The sequence below is a fragment of the Camellia sinensis genome, chromosome 1 (assembly GCF_055761805.1).
Source record: "Camellia sinensis isolate YWXY chromosome 1, ASM5576180v1, whole genome shotgun sequence".
Classification (NCBI taxonomy): domain Eukaryota; kingdom Viridiplantae; phylum Streptophyta; class Magnoliopsida; order Ericales; family Theaceae; genus Camellia; species Camellia sinensis.
In genome coordinates this window covers 149232214-149249715 of record NC_138961.1, presented here as the reverse complement: position 1 = coordinate 149249715, position 17502 = coordinate 149232214, and positions in this window count along the sequence as shown.

The following is a 17502-nucleotide window of genomic DNA, read 5'->3' as shown; positions in this document are numbered from 1 at the left end:
CTACATTGCTGATGCATGGGATTGACACAACAGTGTTTCAGTCTCCTATGTATGAATTAGATCAATGTTATCCACTGGGCTACACACAACAGTCATTTGAGGGCCATGGTGTAGAATCAAGTTCACGTGGTGGATATGATTATGAATTTGACAATAACACACAAGATGTGCCCACATGCAGCCATCATACCACTCCGGTTGAAATTGTTGGTAATATGGCAGAAACAGTGAACAATGTGCAGTTTGCTGACAGTGACATGTACGGTCCTGATGTCGCCCTAAACGATGATGACAATGAAATGTGTGATGAAGAAAATTTATTGGGCGGATCAAATGATGATGATGATGAAGAAGATGACACCGAGGCTCCCATTGACCCTGAAAATACCCCCATTCCACCTAAAGTTGAAATCCCTTTCTATGACAACATTCACATGGGTGGTGATTTTGACATTAGTACCCGTGATGTCGTTCCCCGTAACCGGATCTGGAGCGCTGAAAATCCAAAGTTGGACAAAGGAATAGTTTTTGTTGATGAGAAGCAACTTGTACATGTTGTGAAATTGTACCATGCAACAAATAATCGAGAGTATAAGGTCGTAACCTCCAAGCGAGACGTTTGGGTGTCTGCTTACAAGCACGACTGCAGTTGGTGGTTGCATGCATCTCTTAGTAGGAAACATGGTCTTTTTGAAATAAAGCAGTACAGGGGTCCTCACCATTGTTTATACCCACGAATGAACAGGGACCACACTAATATTAGCTCCAGTTACATTGCTTCTCATATTTTGGGACAAGTTGCGGTTAGTATAAAAAATAAATGTTTACATATATATACATATTTGTTTGTTTATAGTGTTCACACCCAGATAATCCAACTCATATTTGATTGTCGTATGCAGAATGAACCTGATATGCCAATTAAGAATGTCATTGAAGATATCAAAAAGACCATGAACTATAGTATATCATACAAGAAGGTGTGGCATGCAAGGGCAAAGGCAATTAAAATGGTATTCGGTGATTGGGATGAATCATATAGGCAATTGCCTAAATTCATGCATGCATTACAGACACCTAATCCTGGCACTATCGTCAAATGGAAGCATAGATATATCGGGCATACAACCATTATGCCCATTTTCCACTTTGTTTTTTGGTCTTTCAAACCCGTCATCGATGGCTTTAGATATTGTAGGCCTGTTATAACTATAGATGGTACATTCTTATACGGTAAATACACTGGTGTGTTGCTTGTAGCAACGATTGTCACTGCCAATGGCAAAATATTACCGCTTGCATTCGTTGTTGTCGACAGGGAGAGTTTGAAGTCTTGGTCGTTCTTCATTCAAAATATCAAGGGACATATTGTCCTAGACCGACAGGGAGTGACTTTGATATCTAATCGAGCTAAGAGTATTTTAGCTGCTGTGAGGCGACATTGGTTGAATCCCTCGTTCCAATGTGTTGGATATCATCGGCACTGCCTTCGACATGTTTGCAGTAACTTTAACACAAAGTTCAAAAATAAGCAGCTCAAACAACTTCTATGGAAAGCAGGGAGTGCTGATCAACAACGAAAGTGTAATGGTTACTTAGAACAGATACAGGCTATTAACCAAGAAGCCATCAATTGGGTCCACAAGATAAATCCTGAGGACTAGGCCCTTACATATGACGGTGGATATCATTGGGGGGTATTGACCAGTAATGATGCAAAGTGCTTTAACAGCGTCTTGAAAGGTGCAAGGAACTTACCTATCTCAGCTATGGTTGAATTTACATTTCGACGGCTCATCAAAAAATTTGACGAGATGGGAGCCCAAGCTGAAACAGATGTACGGAATGAGTTTCAATACCCTAGAGAGATGCAAAAAACTATCGAGGAGGGTATCGCAAGGGAAAATACTTTCCAGTTGATATCGTATGACAGGTTAGTTTGTAATGTGAAAAAATTGTTATTATTATGTTGTTAAGTTAATTACACCTAAAAACATGAACTTGATTAGTTTGTATCAATATTGTCTTATAGGCCCCGCCGCGTATTTGAGGTGCAAACATCTTTTCGCCGTGGATGAGGTCGCAATAGACAGATTGTACAGATGAATCAACCCACGTGCAGTTGTGGGAAATATGAGATAAGACACTATCCATGTTCCCATATGTTCGTTGTAATGTCTGAATGCGGTGACAATCCATTCGAGTATGTTGATCCAATATATAGGCTTCCTGTATACATGAGGGTTTGGGAAACTAAATTCAATCCAATATCGCATCAAGATTATTGGGATGATCCGCAGTGGACCTTAATGCCTAATGTACTTCGTCTGCGAGAAGTAAAATCGGGTCGTACATCTATGGCTCGTATTCTGAATGAGATGGATATATCAGACAAGCATTTGACATCTCGTTGCAGTCAGTGCCAGCAGACAGGTCACGATAGGCGAACATGTCCGGCGCGACTTGGTCGATGAAGATTATGTAATACTTACATATTGTAATATATCATTTTGAAATTATTTATTTGTAATAGATCATTTAATTATGTATTTTTAAATTCTTTATTTGTAAACGGGATCGTACATTTAAAATGTGTATTACAAAATGTGTACTTGATTCAAAATGTGTAATACAAAATTGAAAATATGTATAATTTATTCAAACTTGTATAATTTATTGAAAATGTGTACTAGTTTTTCACTGTGTACTTGATTCAAAATGTGTATTACAAGATTCTATACTTAATCACGTAGTTCTTCTACCATTTCAAAATTTCATATTTTTGAATAAATTTAATATCGAATGCTGCAATCATTGTTCACATTTTATAATTTAAAAAATTTACAAATTTTTAAAAAATTAACCTATTATAAATTAAAATTTTAAAAATTGGAATGCTACAGTCATTGTTCACAATTACAAATTTTATATGTAATTTACAAAATTTATAATTTATTCAAACTTTTAGCATTAAAAAATCAATATTTAAGTTTTGTCAAATATGCCATAAATGTAATCATTAATTTTGAATTGCTTCCATGTAAGTGGCACATAAATTTGTCTTTTCTCGAACCCATAAGATTTACTTTATTGTATTTTAAATCGTTAAGTACAAAATCAATAATTACAGTTTCTCTGTTATTATGTTATGATTAAATGAGATTTTGATATGGATGATCTACTATTTCAGTTGTACAGGCTTCATGGCACATGTACCTGAGGAGGTTCCACTATTCAGACAGGTACATCGGGCTGACAGTATATGGGAGCGTCCGGTATGCAATAACGTTTGTTGGACTTTACGCTTACAATTAAAATACATTACATTTTGTTGTATATTTCGTGATAATGCTATTATTTAAACTGGTCATTCTGTTGTGCAGGATGAGGCACGCACCGTGTTGACATGTCGTCGGGCAGATTCTAGATTGTGGGAGCATCCGTTGGACCATAGAGTCTTGTAGTATGTATTACGCGCGGGATTCTATGGTGTGTATCGTATCGGGCACATTCGACTGGACCACACACTCATCACTGCTCTCGTCGAGAGGTGGCGCATAGAGACTCATATATTCCATTTCCCGATCGGGGAGGCCACCGTCACATTGCAGGACGTATCCGTCCTATATGGTCTTCAGATTGATGGCCGAGCAGTTACTGGAGTTGACCCATCTTTCGCGACGGAGCAGTGGATAGCCCTATGTACTGAGCTATTGGGAGTAGCACCTACACCAGCAGATTTACAGGCAGGTAGACTGAGGGTCAGGTAGCTGGCCGAGGAGTTTGCTCATCTTCCAGATCATGCTCCAGATGAGTTGGTATAACAGCATACCCGAGCATATATTCTGTGGCTTATTGGGGGGGTACTTCTCCCTGATAAGTCACAGAACCTGCTCAAGCTGATGTACTTGCCACTGCTGAGAGACATTGACGAGATTGGGCAGTACAGCTGGGGTAGCGCGGCTCTGGCATGCTTGTATAAGATGCTATGTCGAGCAGCTCGGGTATGTACGAGGGAGATTGGAGGACCACTTGTGTTGCTACAGGTTAGTAAGAATTTTATTACATGTCAATTCATATTGTATGCCATATATCGGTATTGTAATTGTGTTCAAACTATTGCGGATTTGGGCATGGGAGAGATTGATTTGCATTGCCCCGTCTAGGCGGCAACTGGTTGGTCCTGGTGAGCTTCTTATGGGTGAGGGGGACATGCAGTTGCCCCCCGGACCGCGAGGTAGTCGGTGGAGGGTTGACATGGGCCACGAGGTCGTCTCGACCCACGTAGTGGTAGTTTATAGAGACTAGCTGGACCGGATGATCGAGGGCGAGGTATGAAATTTTTTGATTGCATTTTAGTTGTCTTCTTTATTGTATATGTTTTGAGTTCACGAGCAAAATTTAATTTATTTGTCATCATTGTAGTTTATCTGGCAGCCTTACACTGGGGTCCTCGGTACGCTCCCCGACTACTACCGACTGGGTCAGGAGATATGGATGGCGAGAGTGCCACTTATTTGTTTTGATGTGGTTGAGTGGCATCTCCCCCATCGTGTCCTCCGACAGTTTGGTCGGGTCCAGTCCATGCTGGATCGGTTTGACACTGAGTGGCAGTTGCACATCACTGATAGGCGTGGTCGAGCTGGCACTGACTGGCATCTGTTTTATATGCCATATATACAGTTGTGGGATGCCCGTCGGGACAGTATTGTACAAGCTGACTACAGCGATGAGGTGATCCCCTTATATGTTGTGGTATCGGTGACATACACACCTACTAGTCGGGAATCCGAGCCACGTGTCTGAGTCTGGATGTCAGGGAGTTGGGCCTTATCTTGAGGCATTGGTGAGTATCATATTATGTGTCAGATAATTATTAAAATCATACTTGATTTACTTTCAGTCAACTGTGGTCTAATAATACGTCTGAATGTTTGTTCAGGTGGCTGGAGCTGGGATGTCGTATCACTTGGCTGAGGATGCCCATTTCAGACGTGATGGACAGCATGCCTTGTAGGCTATTGCAGAGATCCGAGAGTTATTGTACCAGGCATTCCAGGTTGCCCATCGGGGAGATCGTCTGCATTACGGCCACTACGGTGTACACAGTTCAACAGTTGCTCCAGACACATCAGCGTCGTCCACGTCAGCACCTTCCACTTCAGGGCCTCCCACATCAGCTCCTTCGACATCAGTCACCCCACCACATACTACCCCATACATATCTGGCATACTTTATGTGCCTAACCCTGATTGGACACCACCCCAATACATGCATAACGTTGTTACCCCACCCACCCAGTTACCACCACTAGACAGTTCAACCGCGACCATGAGTACACATGATGTAGTTCTCACTAACATCTCCCACGTTGACGATGTGGCCCATATTGAGCCCCCCCAAAGCACGTGGGAGAGGCCGAGGTTTTGATCGTGGCGGACGTCGCGGCCGAGGTCGGGGTGCGGGCAGAGGCAGAGGTTGAGGTCCAGCTGCAGATCGTGATACAGTTGCACCAGATGATGGAGTTTCACAGCTCACAGCAGTATCCGATCTTCGGCCACAGACAGGATCAGGGGCAGCACATGTAGTAGAGGGAGGGTCACACTCGCAGGCTCCACAGGATACGCATTTACGATTAGAGGAGCCAGATATTCAGAGAGTCTACCGCAGGAGATCGAGGAAGGAGGTCCACGGTCGGGGTTGTGGGACTGGGGGCAGGTTAGGGCATTAGTGGGTGTGATATGGAGTGTATAGTTTATTTTATTTATAGTTTTTGTTATAGTTTTTGTAAATCAAACTTGTACAGATGATGTAAATGTGTCATACTTATTTATTCCAAAAATATAATTTTACAATTTTTTATTCTTATTTGTTTTGATGATTTCTATAAAAATGAAAGGGAAAACAGAAAAAAAAAAGGATAAGAATTGATAGGATTTTATTAACGAGGGAGATTAGAGGACTACTTGTGTTGCTACAGGTTAGTAAAAAATTTATACAAAAAAAATCTGCGAAAAAAATGTAAACATTGCATAATGGATAGTTATGGGGAGAAATATGAATAAAAAGGAAACAAAATAAATATCTAAACAAACATATAATTTTGTTTTCCCTTTTCTTTCACTTTTCTGAATGATTGCATTCACTGTCTTTTTTTCACGTACAAACCAATGATAACCAAACAAAATGTAGACATATATATTTGTTGTTCATCTAGCTTAAACGTGTATTTCAACTATTTGTTATATGAACCTGTAGTTCATTAAGTATCATTATTATATTCCACATCAATAATGCATGAAATCATGAAAGTCTAGTTCAAGTAGCGTTCTTTAAAATAACAATAACGGACAGAAAGTAAAGGTAGAATTATAAGAACTATTCGAAAACAATTGAAATATCTCCCTTCATTGATACGTCGTGGATAAGCATTACAAATTGCATGCATTACAGAAATGGTTTGGTCGTTCATCCAAACAATTTCATTCATTATCATCATCATCTGACATCTCAGTATCAGATTCATACATAGCATCCATGCTCCAGGCGAAGTACTGGTGTGCATCATCCATTAACCCATCTTCGGCACGCTCATTTGCGGTCTTCATTAGTCCGGACCTTTGCAAACATTGGGTCATGCGATTAACCTCGTCGCGGATACGATGCAATGCCCTTTGCAACAACTCTGGAGTGTCAGTTGGCATACGCATGGCTAACCGGCGAGGAAATTTAAGATTAACTTCATGACATAGCTCAACGAGAACGTTTTCTCGAGTTTTGCAAAATTCCCACTCAGCTCTCATGGTATTGATGGTGGCACGTACGCAAATTTGGATTTAATGGGTATTCAAATTCATCTCCATCTGCAACCCAATAGCGACCCATTGCTGAATATAGATCAACCACCGTATATCTCATGATGATATCGCTCGAAATAGTTGTAAAAATTTTGTTGTGGTATGATGCGATATTTATACCATATATACACATGGTAGCTGTATGTATGAAATTATTGTAAACAACAATGCATCAGAGTTGTCACGTCAACTTTTATGACCTGAACAACTATACATCAACTTGATAGGAGTTGTTACTTCGACTTTTATGAATTGCATAATTTATTGTTATTTCAAAACAAAAAATAAAAACATAAAAAAAAGTAAAAACGTCTGAATTAGTCAAATTGCTTAAAATATTTTAAAAAATCAGTAAAAACTTTGGAAAAAAAACACAAAAATTAAGAAAGTAGAATTTTCTGAAAAATATTTTATGAAAAATGAAAAGAATCAAGCTGATCAACCGACTAAACGTCTGAATTAGTCAAATTTCTTTGCCTGAAATTTTTTTTAAAAAATAAATGCGAAATTACAATTTAAAAATCTTTAAAATCTTTTTAAATTTTTTGAAATATTTTTTCACAAATTTGTTTTACTTTTTATGTGTATTGACATATTGATTAATTTATTATTATTTTGTTATGATATCCCCTCAAAATTTTAATGAATTGCATAATTCATAAGGGCACAGTAGGTATGGTACGATAATAAATTGTAGCTCGGCGCAGTGATACGTCCAACATTTCTCAGTGATGCTCGCCAGTGATTTGAACAAACGTAATAATTTGGATGCTTTGTTTTTTCCTCAGATGCTATGCAACTTTGTGCAGCGATGCAGTGATGCATCTGACTTTGTGCAGTGATGCAGTGATGCATGTCACTTTATGCAGTGATGCAGTACTGCATGTGACTTTCTGACTTTGCCATGCTTATATAGTTTATGACTTTTTTCCTCACATTACGTGATGCATGTGACTTTCTGCAGCGCAAATAAATGCTTTCTTTTTTTCTCACATTTCAGAATTCATCTAAGTCACATCAATACGACCACATGGCAATAGTGTTGATAAACAATTATGTGATGGACTGAAGGAGTAAAGTGTAATTTACCGAATATAAAAAGAAGCAGAAAATGCAAAGAGGAGAAAATAGGATGACTGTGAAGTTCATTAAGTGAAAATAAGATAAAATATAGGCTGCAAAGTTCCAATCGTGTTTACATATCAGGTGACCATTTTATTATTTCGGTGAAAAAAACAACGATAGTTTTGCAGGTCGAAGTGAGTTGGACGGTTATGTATTTACTTGCACTCTGTTTCATAGTTGTTTATGAAGAATATTACTTTAAAACAAAGAAAATTTAAGCATTTAATTTCATTTATAATTTTTTGAAAACACTAATTTGTACTGAAATCGTCAATTCCAAGTGACTATTTACTATATTAAAAAAGTAAGCATGAAAAAATAGTTTCATGTGACGATGTGACAACTCACTGCATGTTGTTTTATTTGACAACTCACTGCTCGAATATGAAGGGATTGCATTGTCATCCTCTGGCCTACAATTATGATTTTATTTGACAACCACGTCCGTGACTACATCACAGGTACACAAAGTCACAGGTACTCAAGATTGCATGAAATGAATAACATAAAATAATATCGCGGGTATCACTTCTTCCATAGTGCCCCAGTATGCATTATCGTCACTAGATCATCTCTAGTTAACCCTCAGTATAATGACTATAAATAGCGACACTCTCAGTATGATGTTTGTTCAAGTCATAAAAATAGTAATATATCTACAATTACTATTATTATTTGTTTGTTTATTTTATGAACAATGTCTTCAAGAGGTGCAGGAAGTTCACGCCGGCAAAGAAATTCGAAAGTGTGGCTGCTACCTCCATTTACTTATGACTACAAGAGTGAAAAGTACTCGAGTTCGAAGGATTATTATGCTGCTATCCGAGCAGAATGAGCGTTCAGGGTAACAGAGCAAAAAGGATTATTTAATGATCTACGTAACTTTGGGACACCGGTACCTCATCGTCGTTCATTGACCATGGCTAGACGAAATGTGAGTGACTATGAAAAAGCAATTAGTAGAATTAAGAAGGAGAACAACAGAATGTTGATGCAGAGATGTCGACATTTCATGCTTCAGCTAGCGACCGAAATGGCAGAAGCAAGCAACAGATATTTGAAAGTGATTGAGTGTAGACACCCCATTTTTGACCGTCCTCAAGATTTGGACGTCACCGCTTGGAACACTCGGTGATTATCCATGTTTGTGTTCGTTTGGAGTTCCCGGAAGTCTCGGCTCGCGCGCCCTGCCTCAGGATCTTCGAACTTGACCGTTTAGTGTCTGGTTTCACACCAAACACTTATGTTTTGCCTTGGAGGGGCAGGGAATGCCTTGTAAGGCATCCCCACACGCCACCGGCTGGTTTTTTTTCTGCCATCGGCACTGTTTGTTGCCGGTTGGCACATTTTATTGCCGGTCGGCATAGTTTGTTGCCGGTCGGCACTTTTTTTTGTCAAAATGACATTTTTGGGCAGCCGACCACTGTTCATCTACTTTATGGAGATATTTTGTGCTAGCTGTGATAGCTGGCACCAACTCTGCCTCCCTCCATACACGTGTATGGAGGGATCTCCCTCTAACCAAGCTTGTTGTATAAGCTTTGCAAGAGGGAGTCCTATAAGAGGAAGGCTCTCCTCTTTGATCTAGGTTAGAGACTTGGAACCAAAAACCAGAGCTTAGAGATATAGATACATCCTATCTCTATATCTCCCTCTCTCTCCTCCTTTGTGTGTGATTTTTGGCCCAAAAGTGTGTTTTTACCTTACTTTTGCACCATTACACACACTATTACACCTAGCTCCGAGATTGAGGGACTTGGGGGGTTGATTCTTGAGTTTTTGGACTGATTTTGATCAAAAGAAGAGGGCTGGACCATTTGTTCTTCAAAGGTTCTTCAAGGGTGAGCATCTTGCTTTATATTCCCCAAACTTGCAATAGTTATTTACCTATCTTGCTTGCTGATTTAGCTTTTGTGCATAACATGAAAAAGGTTTATATTTTCATGCTTTAGAACTTTCATTAAGGTTGTCTTGTAGTTTGAGTGCAAACTCACCTTGTTAGGCCTTATTTGGCCCCTTTTGTTGCCTCTTTGGTAGGGCTTTGTTTACTTCAGTGTTTTGATCTCTTCACCACTGAGAACCAGTGTATTTTTAGTGGTAAGGAAGATGGTTTGAAGTCTTGCATAGGGGAGGGACACCCCTCTCCCTTCATTGTCTTGTTTCTTTGAGTTTTGGCCCAAAAGGGTAACATGTATGCTTGCTTGTTCTTTTGCCTTATTTCAGAACTTTTTGGGTGTTTTTGGGTCATATGGGATCTCTGTTTTTGGCCGGATCTATGGCCCTTTGCATGCTTAGTATACTTACTTCATACTCCCCCATTTGGCCTAGAATCGTGTCTTGTGTTTAGGCCTTAATTCTTGCATGTGTTGGCTTGGTTCCATGAAGATCTTGGCTTTATTTTATCATGTTTAAAGTCTGTTGGCCCTTCATTTCAGTCATGCTTGCATGGTTTGATGTCATCCCTTTGTGTTTTGGCTTGTAAGTCTTGAGCATTTCGACCTCTAACATGTATAGCTTGAACCATCTTCATGATATTGGCATCATTTAGGACCTTATTTCAGCCCAAGAATTATGCTTGTATGTGTGCATGTATGGTCTCTTTCATGCCTTGATGGTGCGCTCTTTTATGCCTACACATGAGCCTTGGTGCATATGCCTTTTTGGAGCTACTTTAGTTGCCATATTAAGGAGGTTTTTGGAGTCCATTTTTGCATGTGAAAATTTTGTTTTTACTTGTCTTGATCATGCCATGAGTGGTCATGTTGGTGGGAGTAAAATGCCTCTTTTTGTACCTTAACCTTAGGACCTTTGGTTTGCTTGTTGGCATGAGCATTGGTCCACTTTTTGGACACTTTTTGCCACTGTTTTGAGGTGGGTGAAGGTCTGCCCCTTTACCATTTAAGGCCCTCTTGCATGCTTGTCTCATGTTTGTTGCATGATTGTTTCATTAATGTGTAGTCCCATGCTAACTTTATGACAAATTGGTCCATGTTTGCATCACATTTACACCTTGCATGCTTAGCATTGTATATGTGTCATGATAGTTCCATAACATTTGCCACGACTTGAACAATTGGCATCATGTTGCATTTGAACCATGTTTGCATAACATGCATTGCATTGCTTGGTTTGGGGTGTCAAACCAAGTGTGAGTATTAAGGAGTGTTCATACTACAAGTGATGAAACACGCCTTAACTCTCGGTCGCCGGGGCCTTTGACTTCGACATGATAAGGCTTTGGATCTCATTTGTATGTTGCATGCATCTTTACATTAAGTGGCAAATTTGATCCCTTGGGTTATCATGCACCATTGATGGCTCGAGAATCGAAGGTCATACTTCCTTGAGTTCAAAGCATGATAGGAAGCATGACCATGCTCACATGTGCCTGAAAACCCCATGCCATGCACTGTCTGTTCTCTGTTTGCTGTCAAAACTGTCTTCTGCAGGAAATTTCTGCCGACCGGCAGAATTCAGTGCCGGCCGGCAATCTTTGAATGGCCGATAAATCAAAACAGTGCCGATGGAAATCCTGGACTGCCGGTGGGAATTCTGTTAAGCCGGTGGTACTCTGCAACATTCAAGGAACCTGTCCTAGGGTTTTGGCGATTTTCAGAAAGACAAGGCAGTGTAAACAGAGGTGGCAGAGATATGGTACGAGTTTTTCAGGCGAGCCGGGTTTCGAGCATGCATCATTCGCGCATCCCGAGGCAGAGGCTGCGGCCACCCTCTTCTTTCTTTTGCATTCTTTCTTTTTAATTAAGTAGAAACTCTGTAATAATTTTATTTGCTTATTATTTGGGACTGTAATATTTATTTGTATCCTCTGAGTGAGGGCAATTGTGTAATAAGTGTGTGTGAGTGTGTGTATGTCTTCCAACCCCACGTCTTCCTTCCCTTTTATTTATCCGCTTATGATGGTAGACTAGGGCATATTTAATTTAGCATACCTTATGCTATGCATGCGTGCATCCATGCATTTGTATTGCATGCATTGGGCTCGGTACATCATGCTAACTGCATTTGTATTTCAGTTCCAAATTGAATACGTGCATCAAATTGATCGCATTTCATATGCCATGCTTAGGTTAGCCGAGTCTATCTAATTGCATCCTGTATGTGTTGCATTAGGCAATTTAACATGAACTAGGACATGCATGTTTGCTAACTAGTTTATTATTTTGGCACGGAGTACGATGTAAGTATTTTTGCTTTAGCATCCCGCATGCGTGTGAGTGTTGCCATGACAGTATGCTTGCCATGTGGTTAAATGCTTATCTGATAAACTGATTGAATGCCTGTGGGTGAAGGTTGGATTGCTTGAGTTGGAAGAACTCATTGAAATCCGTGTTTTAGTCTACTTGCGAGTCGCAAATTCCAAAGCACCTTTCAAAACAAACGGATATGCAATGCTTATTTCCAAATTAGGCAATCTAGTCTATACTTGTTTGTTGCGCGCATAACATAGTAATTCTAGGCTAATAAATGGAATAAGAACACATAACGTTTTCAAAAACGGATATCATAGTTAGTAGAGGCCGGTCTTCGAACCGGGCGAAAGAGGGTGCTCATAGCTGACCTTCCCCGATCGTACCCAAGCTCCCGAGCCGAGACAACTCCGGTGATGACGGACATGTGGCCTTCGGCACCGAGTCAGGGTTTCCTAAATTTTCCCATTAAAAAATATTTAGGTGGCGACTCTATATCTGGCAAAGCAGTCCATGTTTGGCACTACTTTTTCAAAAATCTGTTTCTCAAAACGATTTGCCAAATTTGGACTCTTTGGTTCAGATTAAGAACCGCGACAACGAAATCGAGAGTCCAAATTGTAGTAGCGAAGCCCCCCACGCGGGCGCGTCTACATTGAGCGAAATAATGTTTTAAACAATGAAAAATATCTCTCTGACTGCTACATGTCAGATGAGGAATGAGAAATCAAACACCTTTATCTTTCATATATGTTTGTATGTTGGCTCATATCTTCGTTATTGGAGTGTAAGACAATGTTGTTGTTCATCTAACGTACGGATGAATTTCAAGTATTTGTTTTATGAACCTGAAGTTTATGAAATAACTACATTTATAACTGCACATTTATTAGTTCATGACTTTCTTTATTGAATTGCAATGAGTTAATGAATGTTCTGGATTAATGAATAGATTAATGTATGTTGAATTATGTAAATGCTTAAAACACATAAAACAAAACAGGTTGCTCGGTGAAAAGCTTCCCTTAACTGGGGCTCGTGAAATAGGGATCCTGTACGTAAAGAATTTCAATCTCCATCAGAAAAGAAGAAAGAGTCACCTTCAAATTCCTAGAAGTCCAGTCAAAATGATGACTCTGGTAAGGAATGGGGGGTTGACAGATAACTAAACTTGGGGGGCTGGACAAACAAGCTCAAAGCCAAGTGGTTGGTCCAGTTGGGGGACTAATAAAGTTCATACAAACGAACTACCGCCTTCAACAACACATAAAACATGACAGGTAGCTCGGTGAAAAGCTTCCCTTAACTGGGGCTCGTGAAATAGGGATCCTGTACGTAAAGAATTTCAATCTCCATTAGAAAAGAAGAAAGAGTTGCCTTCCAATTCTTAGAAGTCCAGTCAAAATGATGACTCTGGTAAGGAATAGGGGGTTGACAGATAACTAAACTTGGGGGGCTGGACAAACAAACTCAAAGCCAAGTGGTTGGTCCAGTTGGGGGACTAATAAAGTTCATACAAACGAACTACCGCCTTCAACAACACGTAAAACAAGACAGGTAGCTCGGTGAAAAGCTTCCTTTAACTGGGGCTCATGAAATAGGGATCTTGTACGTAAAGAATTTCAATCTCCATCAGAAAAGAAGAAAGAGTCGCCTTCAAATTCTTGGAAGTCCAGTCAAAATGATGACACTGGTAAGGAATGGGGGGTTGACAGATAACTAAACTTGGGGGGCTGACAGATAACTAAACTTGGGAGGCTGGACAAACAAGCTCAAAGCCAAGTGGTTGGTCCAGTTAGGGGACTAATAAAGTTCATACAAACGAACTACCGCCTTCAACAACACATAAAACAAGACAGGTAGCTCGGTGAAAAGCTTTCCTTAACTGGGGCTCGTGAAATAGGGATCCTGTACGTAAAGAATTTCAATCTCCATCAGAAAAGAAGAAAGAGTCGCCTTCCAATTCTTGGAAGTCCAGTCAAAATAATGACTCTGGTAAGGAATGGGGGGTTGACAGATAACTAAACTTGGGGGGCTGGACAAACAAGCTAAAAGCCAAGTGGTTGGTCCAGTTGGGGACTAATAAAGTTCATACAAACGAACTACCGCCTTCAACAACACATAAAACAAGACAAGTAGCTTGGTGAAAAGCTTTCCTTAACTGGGGCTCGTGAAATAGGGATCCTGTACGTAAAGAATTTCAATCTCCATCAGAAAAGAAGAAAGAGTCGCCTTCCAATTCCTGGAAGTCCAGTCAAAATGATGACTCTGGTAAGGAATGGGGGGTTGACAGATAATTAAACTTGAGGGGCTGGACAAACAAGCTCAAAGCCAAGTGGTTGGTCCAGTTGGGGAACTAAATTTAAAACCCAATTGGTTTCACTTGATTTGCTTGTCAAAATCACTATTTACAATTAATTATACACAAACAGATTGTTTTCTGCGCCTTTTTCAAGAAATTAAAGATTTTGTTAGTATAGAATAGCAATCAACGTAAGGCCAAAAATGTAAGAAACTTGACTTATACCCAAATGACAACAAATAATTCAAATAGTCATACTTTTCAATGAAATATACGAACGTTTGGTCGTAATAACGAATGATGCATAGCTAAGTGAATCACAACATTGCCTACATAAGCTTCATTTTTTATTACAGTCTCAATTCAGAAAGTCACATGGCAACAGTGAATTCACTGATTTACCTTACAGTGAGCATGCCATTATTTTGTCCGTATATACAGATGAATTGTCAAGTCATGTGACTTGGTGCACATACTTTGGTTTTCTCGATTTTTTGCTCGATTTTTTTATTACAGTGACAACTCATTTCTTATTAATATATGTGGGATTCTTAATTCAGAAAGTCACATGGCAATAGTGAATTCACTGATTTACCTTACAGTGAGGATGCCCTTCTTTTCTCGGTATATGCAGATGGATTGTCAAGTCATGTGACTTGGTGCATAGGCTTTGGTTTTCTCGATTTTTTGCTCGATTTTTTTATTACAGTGACAACTCATTTCTTATTAATATATGTGGGATTCTCGATTCAGAAAGTCACATGGCAACAGTGAATTCACTGATTTACCTTACAGTGAGCATGCCCTTATTTTCTCGGTATATGCAAATGGATTGTCAAGTCATGTGACTTTTTGCATAGGCTTTGGTTTTCTCAATTTTTTGCTCAATTTTTTTATTACAGTGACAACTCAACACCAATTTGATATATGTGGGATTCTCAATTCATAAAGTCACATGGCAACAGTGAATTCACTGATTTACCTTACAATAAGCATGCCCTTATTTTCTCGGTATATGCAGATGGATTGTCAAGTCATGTGACTTGGTGCATAGGTTTTGGTTTTCTCGATTTTTTGCTCGATTTTTTTATTACAGTGACAACTCATCTCTTATTGATATATGTGAGATTCTCAATTCATAAAGTCACATGGCAACAGTGAATTCACTGATTTACCTTACAGTGAGCATGCCCTTATTTTGTCGGTATATGCAGATGGATTGTCAAGTCATGTGACTTGGTGCACAAGCTTTGGTTTTATCGATTTTTTGCTCGATTTTTTTATTACAGTGATTCTCAATTCAGAAAGTCACATGCCAACAGTGAATTAACTTATTTACCTTACAGTGAGCATGCCTTTACTTTGTCGGTATCTACAGATGGATTGTCAAGTCACGTGACTTGGTACACAGTATTTGTTTTTCTCTGTTTTTTCATTCTAGTGACAACTCATACCTTGTTCATATATGTGGGATTGTCATGCAAGGGCATCTTTCTAAAGTGGTTCATAACGAACTATTTAAACGACTAAATGTGAAGATACAACCTTACAACTCATTTCGCCCTACGAAATTATCATTCATTTGTTTTAAAAAATCAGCATGGCTACATGGTTCATGGGAGGGAGTGGGAATCGCAGAGGTGGTAGGAACTTGCAAAGGGATGACAGTTCACGACGAGGAGGGAGAAGGGGAAGTGGCGATGCTGAAGATGAAACACCATTTACTTTGTTAGATGCCTCTTGTGCTTATCATGATAGGTTTGGGAAGCGAAATTTTGTCATGCCCAAGTACTATCGAGACCCATGTGGTTTGGTGGAGGATCCATCAGATAATCAAACAGAATATGGTTTAGCAAACGCTAGACTTCTGAAGTGGCCCACACTATTTATAAAGCGAGTGCAAATGGAAAGATTATGTCGGGAAAATCGACTGAAGGTGCCAAAAGCACGATCTGTTGAGATCCAAAAGGAAGATCCTGATAATGTTGATCGACTATGTGAAAGACTACAACGTGAGATTTCTCAAATACGCCGTAGGTTTGCCCGCGATATGCAACTATACATAGTTAAGAAGGATGCCCAGAAGAACAGAACAGAACCAAATGTTGCGGCTATCAAGGGTATCATGGAGGATCCTGAGCTTGTCTCTGACGCTAAGCTTTCGGATTATTCAGACTCTGAGCCACCTACTGATTTAAGTGCGAATTAGGTGTTAATGTCTACACTTCGGCAATATTAGGTTATGCATTAATACGTAATGTCTGTGTTAGACTAAGTGTTTCCGTAATGAGTTTGTCAGATTGTCTGGCTAATATTTGTCTGTCTAACTGTTATGTTTATGTATGTATTGTGTGTTCAGTTCGTGGTGTCCAGAATGTATTGTTGTCGGAGACTTATGTCTGTACAACCTATGTATTTTTGTGGGAGACTTATGTGTTTTTTCCTCAAGGTTTTCTAAATTACATTATTACCTTCTAACCCAAAACAAAGACAACAGAAAAAAAAAATTATTTAAATGAAAACGGCTTTGGTAAAGCCAAAACAAATTTTTGAATAACACCTTCTAACCCAAAACAAAGGCAAGAGAAAAAAATAAAAAATAAAAAACTTTACATGAAAACGGCTTTAGTAAAGCGAAAAGAAATTTCTGAATTACATTATCACCTTCTAACCCAAAACAAAGACAAAAGAAAAAATATATATATTTAAATGAAAACGGCTTTATTAAAACCCAAACAAATTACTGAATAACACCTTCTAACCCAAAACAAAGAGAAAATAAAATAACAAAAAATTTACATCAAAACGGCTTTACTAAAGTTTAAAAAATTTATGAATTACATTATCACCTTCTAACCCAAAACAAACACAAAAAAAAACAAAATAAATTTACTTTAGTAAAGCCAAAAAAAAAAATCTGAATTACACCTTCTAGCCCAAAATAAAGACAAAAGAAAAGAAAAAAAATTAACATGAGAACGGTTTTAGTAAAACAATTTTAACCCAAAA